This window comes from Podarcis tiliguerta (assembly GCF_965153285.1).
Source record: "Podarcis tiliguerta genome assembly, chromosome: 7".
In the NCBI taxonomy this organism is placed as follows: domain Eukaryota; kingdom Metazoa; phylum Chordata; class Lepidosauria; order Squamata; family Lacertidae; genus Podarcis; species Podarcis tiliguerta.
The window spans coordinates 34,916,789-34,929,415 of record NC_139540.1 but is presented as its reverse complement, the minus strand read 5'-3'; the positions used below and the strand labels follow the sequence as shown (position 1 = coordinate 34,929,415).

The following is a 12,627-nucleotide window of genomic DNA, read 5'->3' as shown; positions in this document are numbered from 1 at the left end:
TGCCACTGTGCTCCGTCTGCCACAGGCACACTACAGGGTGTGGGCCTGGATCTGCAGGATGGTAGGAACGGCGAGAGATAGCACGTTTTGCCCAAGCAACAAAATGTCCTGGGCTGGTCCTGCTACACTGGGCTCCCTTTGGGAGGAAGGGTGGGGTATAACAAATAAATAACTACATATCCAAAACATTAATTCTTGTGAGTTCTGCTAGCTGAAATATCACAGGTACAAATCTTTTAAAACCGGAAACCAGTGTCCTTTACTAAGCTTTAAAGGTAAAGGGACCCCTGACAATTAAGTCCAGTCGCGAATGACTTAGAGCAGGTTAAATTATTGTTTCTGCTAAAAGTGTGAATTTGCACAAAATTGGTGCAATTAGCAAGTCCTCCCCCCTTTCCTAACTTCTTGATTCTTCCAAAGAAAGAAAGAAAGAAAGAAAGAAAGAAAGAAAGAAAAGGCTAATGAACGTTCAAAATAATTCCTGGTGCTGAATGATCTTAGGACCAAATACTGTTCTGCAGTTGAGTGCTTGCATCATCCTCAGTGCGTTCCATAACTGTGTCTGACTTTCATTTACCTATGTCTTCTGTTGTTTTCAATGTCAACTCGCCCCTGACATGCACACACCATGAGACATCCGTTGGAATCAGGATATACATATGATTAAGTATTAAATTACAAAGTTTGTGTCCCCACCCACCCAAACTGACACTAAGCCTAATTCACTGTCGGTTAATGCCAGTTGCTTCTCCCCCACTAGTACTGTCTATAAAGTTCCTTTAAACTGTAGCTGCATAGGAGACCATTCACAGAAACTTAATACAGGAAAGAAAGTGATTACATTAAATCAAATAATATGAATAATTCATGGCATCAAGAAGGATAAAACAACCCACAATGGTTTAGTTTCCGGCACGATGTTTTAAATATTGTTTTTGACAGAGCAGAAGGCAAAACAATAGATGCATATTGAATACAGGGTGGGTGGGGGACATAAACTGTTTCCAAACAGTTTTCTGCCCTTTCAGGGTTTCTGAGACCTTAACGCAGACTTTAAGGCAATGCCTTTGTTAGTAGTTACATTGAACCTTCTCTCAGCAGAAGGCTGACCTATTTATTTGTGTTAGAACGGATGCTCTCAAATCTTTGCAATGAACTAGAAAAGCAATTATTGCTATGAAAACATAGTCAGTCTTTACCTTCTCACCAAGAGAACCTATGTCTTTATGCTGACTTATGGGAACAAGTCATGAGAAGGAAACACATCTTCTCTTTGACCTGCCCTACTCCAATCCCCATTGATGCACAGCTGATAGTTTTCATTGAGTGAAATCCAGCAAAAAGTTGTGTTTGCTCTTTGCTGATGCCAAGCTATTCCCCCTTACGTAACTTTGTGGTATAGAAATATTTGTTGCAGTAAATATGATTTTTTTAAAATATAAAAATGAAACAAAGCAAAATGCACTCTGGCTTTCCTGGAAGAAGCATCATATTCGTAGTTGAGGCTGCCTTGAGATTACTTTGGATGAAGGCAGCCTTGCATCGTCACTGTTCCAGTTGTCTGGCCAGAGCTAGCATTGCACTGCTTTGACATAGGGGAGAGAAAAGAGAGTTCATTATTCTGTGGCATTCCAGGCTGAAATAATTGTGTACCTGGGGCATCCGTGCCTGGCTTTTACAGCACCTTCCCATGGACAAATTAGGCACTTGCTTGAAGTCAAAAAGAACTCCTGCTGTGAGGTCCCCATGTTCCTCTCACAGGAAAGAAGAAAACAGAACAATGCATTTCAAAGCCTTTGGCAAAACAATGATTGGATCTAATGCTGTATTTAAAGCTCTGTGTTCAACATATCACATTTACATGCCATAATCAAATATAAATAATACAGGATGTGTGTAGACACATGCACACGTGCTGTGATTAAAAGAGTAAAGACAGCATGTGGAATTGGGCCAAATTATTGGCCAAATTAACTCATTACATAAGAACTGAAGAGAAATGGCAAAGGGGGAAAAGTTCAAAGTTAGCTGGAATTAATTTATTAAATAGTCATTCATTGAATATTGCAAAGACAATTAGAGTTATTCAAGTATAAACTTTTGTTATCTTTTTCTATTTATGTGTGTGTGCATGTGTTCATTCTCTCTCTCTCTCTCTCTCTCTCTCCGTATACTTTAGCAACTGCAAGATTCACCTTGTATCTGTTGCATTTAGAAGCAATCTGTTTTGGATCCAGATAGCTCTAGCCCAGATACGCAAATTATCTGCCACATGTTTTGTTCCAATGTTTTGTTGCTTAGGTCCAAATCATGTAGTTATGCATGAGATGGACTTTGGCAAGGCTTCTTTACATTGCTCCTTCTGGTGAATGTCTCTATGTAGTAAGCCAGTCAGGTGCACCAGGTTATTTGCCCCTCTCCAAACGATAGCTGTTTCGTTTACAACTAGCCCCAAATCATTCATCTTGTGCACAATTTTGCACTTAGCTTCTCAGTGCATCTTTGTGTTGGGGAGCAAAGCTTTTGTTTGTGCTTATGAGTCAGGTGTCCCATTTATTACATTTTCAGAGTCATTCCACTCGGCACCTGCCAAGTACACAGTGACGTCCCCTCCATTATCTTGGCTGGAACAAACTTTCCAGCTTCCTTAACAAAACACCTTTCCCAATATTCTTTTGGAGAAGCCACGTGCTTTAAGTGTTATTTAAATGTATGGTATATATGTGACCCATCTCACTACATCTATTGTAGGTAAAATGCCATTTGTGAAAAAGCTTTTAATGCGGCTTAAATCCAAATGTACAATTCGGTTAATTGATTCAGTTGACTTCCTCAGCCACTTAGTCCTGAACAGCTAAGTTATGGCACTAATTGTATTTTGTATCGGGCTTCGTTATGACATAGAAATCATAGAAATCATAGAATCATAGAGTTGGAAGAGACCACAAGGGCCATCATGTGCTGGGTTGAAACTTACCTGTCCCTCTGAAAATGTCTCATAGGTATTGGTTTTGGTATCTAAAATACAACTTTGGGCATGTTCCATTGTTTCAAAACTCAAAGAATGAATCTAGGCTAGCTTGTGGAAATAGGGCTTTATTCATCTTTAAATTATATTAGAATGTTTCTATATAAGGAATGCTTTAATGTTTCAAATATTTTTAAATATTTAATGATTTTAATTTCATCTTTTATAGAAAGAAATGTTGTTGCACAAGTTCCTAAAATTGGAAGGGTTTAATCATACTTTGGCTAAATTTAATAGAGTTAAACTTGTAATGTTCTGTTAAAGCGTTATTAATGGAAAAACCTGATGACCCAGTTATTCAGAGAAAGTGGAAAATCAGAACCCAAGTATCTGAATTTGAATATAAAATGTTGAGATGCATAATACATAGGAGTTAGATATCCATTCTGTTTATATTTCTTGTCAAGAAAGTATAGAATTATCCTGCATTAACAAGAGAGCAAAAAACCAGATCGCAATGAAGCAACAGAGCATTCTGTAGATGAATATAAATAACTATTTTCAAAATCCCATCTAATTTGGTGGGATTTCTCTCAATCCTACCCCCCACCTCTATTATGCCCTCTCCTGAGCATGCTGTCGTTAGTGTAGCAAAGGGCAAGTCCTAGTCTGACATTCCAGATTTCCTTTCCCTTTCCAAGAATAAGCTTCCAGTGCCTGATGGTGGTAGTTGGACAACCATGCAGTATCAACATTTGACCCAACGTTGCCATTTTGGGCGTTACCACAAGGGTGAAGGCACTACCCCCTGAGAATTTGTTTGTAGTCCCCAGCCTGGAGGAGTGTATGCTGCTTGGCAGGAGGGTATGGAAGGAAACTTATCGGTTTCAGTTTCTGGTGAGAACTTGACATAATGGTGGGCATAAGGCCCCTCTGTGCAACAACGAAGGTGGGAGTTGTTGCACCACCCCATATGAGAGGTGGGGTGAAGACCTTGGATTTTTGAAGATTGAGTGTCTATTGTCTGGAACATGGCGGTGCTTTGCATGTTACTACAGTGTTCTATTTTGGGGGTTAGTATTAAGCTGTTAAATTAGGTTAGCTTATATAGTATCCACATAGTGTTTCAACTTTCATCCCATCATCCCCTGTGTGGGCCCCTTGTCCTTCCCAAATCTGCTCCACAGGGTCAGGGGAGACCCCCTAGAACAGATTTAGGGGGTGCAGGGGAGGTGGAAGTCCCATTGAGAAAGCAGAAATCCTTGCACTGATGGAATGCATTACTCAGCACTACTTTGGAAACAATCCATTATGATTATTTCTTTTATTGTTATACTTATTATTAATTTGATATGCTCTGAGATGCTTTGGACACAATTTTGTGGGGCACGTGGCCTGGCATACAAATAAACATGATGACAATGATGGATTTTGCCTCCAAACAGGGCTTAACCTTTTCCTTTAGGTATTAAGAGGAGCCTTTACTATTTTGGGGGAGGCACACACTCAAGGATACCTCTGTGACAGATGCTTAGCAGGTCCTTAATGCTCCCAATGCAGCTTTGCCCCCTCTCTAGAGCATTCTTGGTTACAACCTGTTTCGTTTACCTTACAGAGCTCAAGGGAAGTCCTCTCTTGTTTACATAACCTGACATTATAAAAAGTCATTTAATGACTCTACTTCTGTTTTCCTCTTTCCTTGACCCAAAGAACTGCTGTATGCATACAGACATTTTAATTCTAATATTCCCATGGTGGATCCCTGTGGCCTTGAGAAAACTATTAATCTTTATTACTTCATGGTGTGTACTGTGATCTTTTCCAAATAGGCAAGACACCAGAATGAAGGAAGCAGTGGGAGACAGACTTTTCTCAAAAACAATTCTTAAAAGAAAAGTAATTAGCAACAGGGTGAACAGGAATGAAAGGAGGAAAAGATATCATATGGTAACTGTTTCATAAAGGACATTGGGCAATTTCTGTTGGTCCAAAATGGCATCTTAAGACAGTAAATGCTATCCATATTGGTACAGAAGAAAAATCTCACTGTGTTTCAATGTGGCTTTCTCACTAGTAAATATTGTTATGAGTTTGTGGGATTCCTGGACTCCCCTTCCAATTCCTGGGTGCCAGACACTGGATTTAGCATGTTAAAATTCAAGCCAGGAACCATCCTGGTAATGGCCTGCTAAAGATGAATTGCTAGGGGGCAAAAGGAACGGCTTTGTGCCAGAGGGCAAATGGGAGAGGCTCCGACCTCAATTCAGTATTAGTTAGAAAGGCAAGGGCCTTGGAAGGAGAGGAGCTGTTTTTAGAATTGCAGTTTGCTGGGATATGAGATGGAGAGAAAAGTGGCAGTCTGTTAAAGGCAGGCAAGCTGGGCAGAGGGACAGAGGGCTACAGCTGATTTCTGCTGGCATCCAAGAACCTATTGGAGTGTAATACTGTGAGTCCCTCCATCACAGGCTCAGGTTGTAAATATGTGTAAATAGACCATAAAGACACCACAGATTCCACTGTGCCTCATTTCTAAAGGAAACACAAACTCTGGACCCCTGGAATCTCACACTGCTCAGAGGTGGTGGATAATTTGAAAGTGCCTGGACCCCTGGAATCTCACTCTGCTCAGAGATGGTGAATAATTTGAAAGCGCCTACTGATGCCATTCCATAAAGCACAAGTCATTATAATTTAAAATACTACCTTTGGTTGTTTATAGTTGCAGGCTCTGTAACTGGAAGGAGTCAGGGAGAAGGCAAATACAAAAGGACTATCCCCTAAAAGTGTTATCTGATGTAAAGTTTGTACAGTGCTTGGTCATTTGCTATGCTCTGAAGAACTGACCTCCTCTGTAAAGTATTCCATGAAAATAATGTATTCACTTGAATCGTGCTATAGTTTTACATAATTACATAATCTCTCCCTGTGTAGCTATATTTAATAGTTTTACTATTTTTCTAGCTGGGAGAGGATGAGGCACCACTGAGGAAGAGATTAGTAAGTGGCAGGAGATGGGTAAATGAAGATTGAGAAACTGGGAGAGAAATGGCAGGATGCATTTTTAATAGTATATGACCTAAATGCATCAGAATAATGCATATAAAACTATACATGTTATAGAGAATGTCCTAAATACTAAGAATATGGACAATCTTCATCTGGTTGATGTCCAATATGGTCAGTGACAAAAGAGCTTTGTTTTGATTCATAGTTTGTGGCATGCAAAGCACGCTGCTGAACTCCAGACCACACAGAAATGGAGCAGTCCTAAAATTGGAAGGGTTATGTGATTGCGGTGAGTTAAAAACAAAAGTCACATTAATTTTTTTTTTTTATCACTTTAGTCTATGCTACGGTTACTGAATCCTTTTATACCCCTCTCCCCTTCCTGCCAGTCTTTAAGAGGCTTTGTGTGATAGCCTCATGCTTGCTCCCATCATGCAAACACCAAGAATTTGGCTGCAGTATTACATCAGGCTAATAATTTTGCTTTGTAGATATACAAGAATTTCAATATGCCCATTATCGCCTGTTGTGTGAAGTACATAATTTCAAACTTGTTTAGCACAATGTTATATAGTGGTTACGTTCATGCAATTAATGAATTCCAGAATTCCACAGTGGTCATTTTTCACTCTCGCACATCTATTTCTAACTATCAATTTTATTGATGTGGCGTATGGCTTTTTATCATTTCTGCAATGCAGAAGTGAAAAGCAACTGAAACCTGGTGGGATGAGACTCATGACTGGAATGCAGAAATTGAGGCGTATAATCGGCTCAAAAGGAGTAGATCAAACAGGACGGGAGGAGTAGTGGCAATATATATAAAGGATGTGTACACTTGTGAAGAGATCCATGACCCGGAGCATGAAAGGCAGATTGAGAAGATATCAGTAAAATTTGTGGAAGAGGGAAACAACAATGACCTTACTGTGGGTGTCTGCTATACACTTCCAACCCAAACTGAAGACTTGGACGATTTCCTGGAGCAGACTTCCAAAAATAAAAAAGGAGAGTTTTGTAGTCATGGGATACTTCAACTACCCCAATATCTGTTGGAACTCAAACTCTGCCAAGAATGTCAGGTCCAACACATTCCTCAATTGCCTCGTTGACAACTTCATTTCCCAGAAGGTGGAAGAAGCAACAAGGGAGTCATCTCTCTTGGACTTAGTTCTCACCAACAGGGAGGAACTGATTGATGAAGTGAAAGTACAGGGAGCCTTGGAGGAAGTGATGATGTCTTCTTGGGTTTCATTATACATAGGCAAGGGAAAGCGGTGTGTAGTCAGACATGTACTCTGGACTTTAAGAAGGCTGATTTCAAAAAAGTTTAAGGAACTACTGGGTGAAGTCCCATGGCCAGAAATACTCAAAGAGAAGGGAGTCCAAGATGGATGGAAGTTTGTTAAAGATGAAATATTAAAGGCTCAAAGGCAGACAATTCCAACAAGAAAGAGTAGATAACAGTTGCAGGGAGAAGGTCAGGTGGGCCAAAGCTCAGAATCAGCTGGTGCTTGCAAGAGAGGTTAAAAATAATCATAAAGGTTTACTAAGCTATGTTCGAAGCAAGGGAAAGAGCAAGCAAGTAGTAGGTCCCTTACGTGGAGAAATGCTATTGGGAGATAGAGAGAAGGCAGAACTGCTCAACACCTACTTTGCCTGTCTTCACCCAAAAGGAAAGTCGGATTGCAGAGGCAGCTTACAAATTAAAACGCTTGCACTACAGTGAAGTCATAAGTCCAAAAGATCAAGAATAGCACGACTTTTCTGGAGCCCACTCTGGAGCCAATTAACCATCTGTTTAAGAGAGAGAGGGAGACAGACAGAGAAAAATATAAAAATACTTATTCTCTGAAAGAGAAGTGACACAACTATGTTGTAGGTTTTGCAGAAGTAGAATAGCTGACACCCTTGCCAATATGTAATATTGTCTCAGGAAAAGGGAACTGCATCAAAAGAAAGGAGATGTTATGGGGTCAGCAACCTTTTCAGAACACTGAGCACATTTGGAATTTTGAGAAAGTTCTTTGAGTACCAGTCAGAAATTGGCTGATAGATGTGTTGCATAACCCAAAATAGCTGCTGGATCTCAAAGAGCAGAAAAAAGAGACAGGGCCACAAAGTGGTTCAGGCAAGCCCCCCAATCAATGGAGGGGAAAAGCCTTTTCTCATTGTATCCATACCTGTTGAGGTATGCTAGGCGGAAAGAGTCTGATTGGCCCAAGGGCATCCAGTCATGGCTGAGCAAGGATTTGAATTTCTGTTTCATCATTCCTAGTCCAACACTAAGCATTACACCACACTGACTCTCCAAATTGATAACTTGCATTTTAATACAGATTTATTTATTTTTTAGATCTTACGGGTGGCATCAAACTCTTGTTTCAACCCAGCTGTTAGAGGCACTGGCCAGCAGAAACCTTGGAGGCCGTTCAGCACAGACTAAGACGTGTTTAGGACCATTATTTCAATAAATATCCAGGGGAACTGTTAAACACTTAAACAAAAAACCAAAATCTAATTGTGTCTATTTAATATCAACATATGTGCATTCTAATTTATCTTGCATATTCATTTGCTCGTTAGTGACATTTTGCATTATTTGATTAAATTACCTCTCTGCTTCACTCTAGTAATATTAAAACGGTTAAATGGTAATAACTGAGTATAAGTATTGGAATTAACCATCTCTAAATATACAGAAATATAACACTTGTTATTTTTTTTGCAGGTAACAGAGATAATCAACTGGAGTGGGGACTTTACACATGACTTTTTTTTTCTATAGGCAAAACATATTGCTACCAGGAAAGTATGCTCACACACCCCATTTTAAGTATTTTTTCTAAGCTCTTTGGCTCCAGATCTCCATTTTGCCTGGGACAGATATGCTAAGCGGTGACTTCATCACACAAGGCAATAAAGGAACATGTGTGCACTGACTATTAACATAGGAGTCTTTCCACTTTCTCTTCAGCAGATCCGGGATCTCTGGAATACACACACAAACCCTTCTCCCCACATCATTTCTAATGAAATTCCCTCTCTCATGACCTTTTGTCATTCCAGATTGGCATTCCAGAGCCCTGGAGAGGGAAAGCACTGGCAAATGATAGTGTAAATAACTGAGGAACCCATTAGCAAGAACAATGGTTAGGGATCTCTGATAAAAGGATGCACAGGCCACATGCTGATCACCCACTACAGAAAATGGAAAACCCCTCTAGCACTATCAATGCCCTCCTTCAATTTAGGAGAAACCCCTCCCTCATATGAATGGGCCTATAATACAAATACCCAGGTAGACAAAAGGATCTAATCCATTCAGTCTTTTATTTTTGACTGTTCCTGAATACCAGTTGTTGGAAATAATGAGCAGGAAGACTGCTGTGTGCTCATGTTCTGTTTGCGAGCTTTTCATGGGCATCTAGTTATCCACTGTGAGAACAGGGTGCTGGGCTAATGGACCCTGCAGACCTCTTTTTGGGTACTTACGTCTCCCCAGATCTCTCTCCTTCCCACATTCCCTGTTCTCCATTTTTATTACTCTTTTATTGTTCTCGTGGCACCCATGGGGTTAGGAGAAAACCTCATTTGGTGTTCAGGGGAGAGGTGTTGCTTCTCAGAGCCTTTGAACTTTTTTCCCTCCATCTCATTCAATTTCCTAAAGGGAAAAGTTTCTCTAAGAGGAAGTTGCACTGTGCAAGCATAAATCCTTCTGCTAATGGAACAAGTTTGTTGGGTACTGTAATGGTTCTAGGGGTTGCTCATGCGTAAGCAGGTGCCTATCTCCCCGGCTGGATTGCCAAAGTGAACCTTTTCTGTCCGGACAGCCACTCACCTGTGGCTGACTCAATCGCTGGCAGAATCCGTGAGTGGGCGTTTCTTAAACTTCTTCCAGCAAAGAAGCTCTTTGACGCCTAGTCTTCGCCTACCCTCTCTGCGCGGAAGCCTTCTGCGCAGGGAGGGCGTGGGCAACGGAGGACCCCTACTCTCCCCGCTGGTCCCAGGCAAGGAGTCATGAGACCGCCTCGCCACTTCCCCCAGCTGCCCCCCTTCTCCCCTGGTGGTACGCTGATTCTCTTCCCCAGAAGATGGGCTGCTCCTCCTGATCCCTGGACGCTCTCTGGAATCCCTCTGGCTTTCGCTCTCCCCCTCCAGTACTGATGGCAGTTCCCTGACAGGTACCACCTCATTTGAGAGAAGCTTCTCCAAAGAGGTGGTATCTCACTTACTTTTAGGAAAGTTAAAATAGAAGAAGAAAATGGTTTCAAAACTCTTGGGACATTCACTCCTACCCAGACTTTGGCCATCACTCCCAAACTTGGAAAGGGAAATCATTTAATATCCTGCTGATAGGAGGTTTAATGACTCCTAATTTCTTCTGTTGATTTTTGTAACAAACTACATACTCACTTATTCTAAATTGTGGCTTACTGTCTTGTTGCTAAAAACCCCTTCCTAGAAAACCTAGTTTTTGCCATGGTACGTTGTGATTCTTGCTTAAAGATCCCAACTTATCTCCAGTGAGTGCACATGGTAGCAACTCCCATGCACAAGCATTAAAGGGGAAGACTACAATTTGTGTATTTTACTTTCTGGAGGACTTGCCTTGGGAAGTCATGATTGGCAGGGTGCTCCCATCACACGCACCTGATGCAAATGCACACATTGTAATAGACCTATGACATGTTTTCATGGTTTTTGTAGATCTTTGTACACTAATAAAGCTGAAATGTTTTGTGGGAGGCAGCCCAGAGGGATTTTGAGAGGCTGTCAGAGGTGTACACATGGGAATTTGCAAACCACATGAATTCTAGTTTATCCCACTATTACGTTTTAAAATTCTGGAAAACCTATGTTGTTATCTGACAATTTGATACTAAATATCTTCCTTCCTTCCTTCCTTTCTGTAATAATGTATAGGGTCCTTGATTTCCCCCTAAAACTCTATAGAATCAAAATTATTTGCAACACAGAGAGCTTATAATTAACCTAATTTCACCGTGCTTATTGAACAAAATTTATTCATCACAGGGATAAAAATAAAATTGCAGGCTAAGATTCCAGTTGTGGAAACTGGAGCCGAAGTGATTCCTTCTTACCTTTTATTATGTACTCTGTGAATTAGCCTTAGTTTACTAGTTTTTATTGGTGTCAACATATTTTTGAATACTATTAGCATAGCAATCAGGCCTCTTCTCAAGCTACTGAATGGTGTGTTAACTTCCAAAATAAATAGACATGTGGCGTGAAGGATGAGCTGTCACTTCGGGAAATGTTTCGTGTTCTAAAGTAAAAGGCACCTCTAACTGAAAATGGTAATAGTGGCAGGATTTGGAGAAAATCGAACCACTTTGGGTTGTCTCCAGTGGTGTTGCTCAGCTAAATATAGGAGGCAGTAATTTTTGACCTGTCCTAGTTTGTTGCAAGCAGAACTATTTCTGCTCTGCTACAGTTCAGCTTCCGTTAAAACCTATGTCATTGATCTTGCTATGGGCTATCACTGAAATGTACTGTGGTACCTCGGGTTACATACGCTTCAGGTTACAGACTCCGCTAACCCAGAAATAGTACCTCGGGTTAAGAACTTTGCTTCAGGATGAGAACAGAAATCGTGCTCCAGCAGTGCGGCAGTAGCGGAAGGCCCCATTAGCTAAAGTGGTGCTTCAGGTTAAGAACAGTTTCAGGTTAAGAACGGACCTCCGGAACGAATTAAGTGCTTAAACCGAGGTACCACTGTACACGATTCATTTCAATGCATTTCAATGGCCTTTAGTTTAGAGAAGAGGTGAGTAAGAGGAGACATGACAGAGGTGGATGAAATTAAACTTGATGTTGAGGAAGTGGACAGAGAATTGTTTGTCTCCTTCTTTCATAACACTAGAACTTGGAGAACCTGAATAAAGCCTAATGTTGAGAGATTCAGGAAAGACAAAAGAAAGTACTTCTTCACACGATGCATAATTAAATTATGGAATCTGCTCCCACATGAGGCAACGATGGCTATCAACTTGGATGGCTTAAAATAGGATTGCACAAATTCATATAGGATAAGACTATCAATGGTTACTAACTATGAGGGCTATATTCTACCTCCACTATCAGAGACAGGAATGCTTCTGAACATCAGCTGCTGGAAGCTGTGGAAGTGGAAAGTGCTTTTGCACTCTGGTCCTGCTTGTGATCTTCCTACATGCATATGATTGGTCACTTTGAGAACAGGATGCTAATCTAGATGGGCTATTAACTTGACCCAGCAGGTTGTTTTTATGTTCTTAACTAAATGTTATGGTGTGGCTTACAGTGGTGCCTCGCAAGACGAAATTAATTCGTTCCACGAGTCTCTTCGTCTAGCGGTTTTTTCGTCTTGCGAAGCAACCCTATTAGCGGCTTAGCGGATTAGTGCTATTAGCGGTTATTAGCGGCTATTAGCGGCTATTAGCGGCTATTAGCGGCTATTAGCGGCTATTAAAGGCTCAAGGGATTAGCGGCTTAGCTGCTAAAAGGCTATTAGCGGTTTAGCGGCTTAGAAAAAGGGGGTGGGGAGCGAAAAAAAATCTCAAGACTCGCAAGACATTTTCGTCTTGCGAAGCAAGCCCATAGGGAAATTCGTCCTGCGAAGCGCATCGAAAAACGGAAAACCCTTTCGT

The 12,627-nt window shown here is 40.9% G+C and overlaps 2 long non-coding RNA genes across 2 annotated transcripts in view; one reads left to right on the top strand and one right to left on the bottom strand.

Annotated features, from left to right (window-relative positions):
* The window catches only part of LOC310682548, a 143,907-nt gene that overhangs the window by 23,907 nt on the left and 107,373 nt on the right, over nucleotides 1–12,627 (bottom strand). The window lies entirely within an intron of this gene.
* LOC310682593 overlaps nucleotides 1–12,627 on the top strand; it is a 56,718-nt gene that overhangs the window by 18,235 nt on the left and 25,856 nt on the right. The gene's annotated exons all lie outside the window — the stretch shown is intronic.